The sequence below is a fragment of the Plodia interpunctella genome, chromosome 1 (genome assembly GCF_027563975.2).
Source record: "Plodia interpunctella isolate USDA-ARS_2022_Savannah chromosome 1, ilPloInte3.2, whole genome shotgun sequence".
Taxonomy (NCBI): Eukaryota; Metazoa; Arthropoda; class Insecta; order Lepidoptera; family Pyralidae; genus Plodia; species Plodia interpunctella.
The window spans coordinates 5,430,406-5,431,153 of NC_071294.1; positions in this window are offsets into that span (position 1 = coordinate 5,430,406).

Below are 748 nucleotides of genomic sequence, written 5' to 3' on the forward strand. Positions count from 1 at the left end.
AACTAAACCTTCCTCAAATATACACTCTTGGTGAAAACCACATGAAAATCCGTGCAGTAGTTTTTAAGTTTATCGCGAACAAACATACAGACAGACGCGATAGAGAATTTTGTTTTATAATATGCAAGAATAGGTACATATCGCAAGAGAAACTCAAAATATATTAACTAAATAGGTGTTTTCACCAATTGATATTTTATACCCAAAGACAGTTCTTTTAGTATTATTAGTAGTATAGAATTAAGGTAAAATTTGTTTAAAACTCGGGCTTTAAACAAATTTTACCTTAGTTCTACGTTAATACTATAAGAACATAGTATTATGTAAATCTTTACATGTTATCTTAACTATGTCTAGTAGACAAGTTTTTAGATAAAATTAAGATGTTGACATCTTATATAAGCTAAATCTGTCTAAAGGTATATTTTCCGATATCCATCAATATGCACATATCACATCAGTTAGTATTTAATACTTAATTACTGATGATATAATACAAACTCAAGACAGACGATGTAACTCGTGATCTAAGTTCAAAAATCTTATGCATTATCGGATGTTTTCAGAGATAAACGATCTATTTAGATTGTCATGAGATCCCTTCAATTAGCAAGGCGCGTAAAGCAGACATGTCAGGAGTGCGGGGCTGGCACACTGAGCAGTGCGCCCGCGCCGGCAGTGCGTCTGGACCCGCCACCCGGCCGTACACACAGCCGCCAGATCGTAGCCATCTTTGAGGTGATAAGTG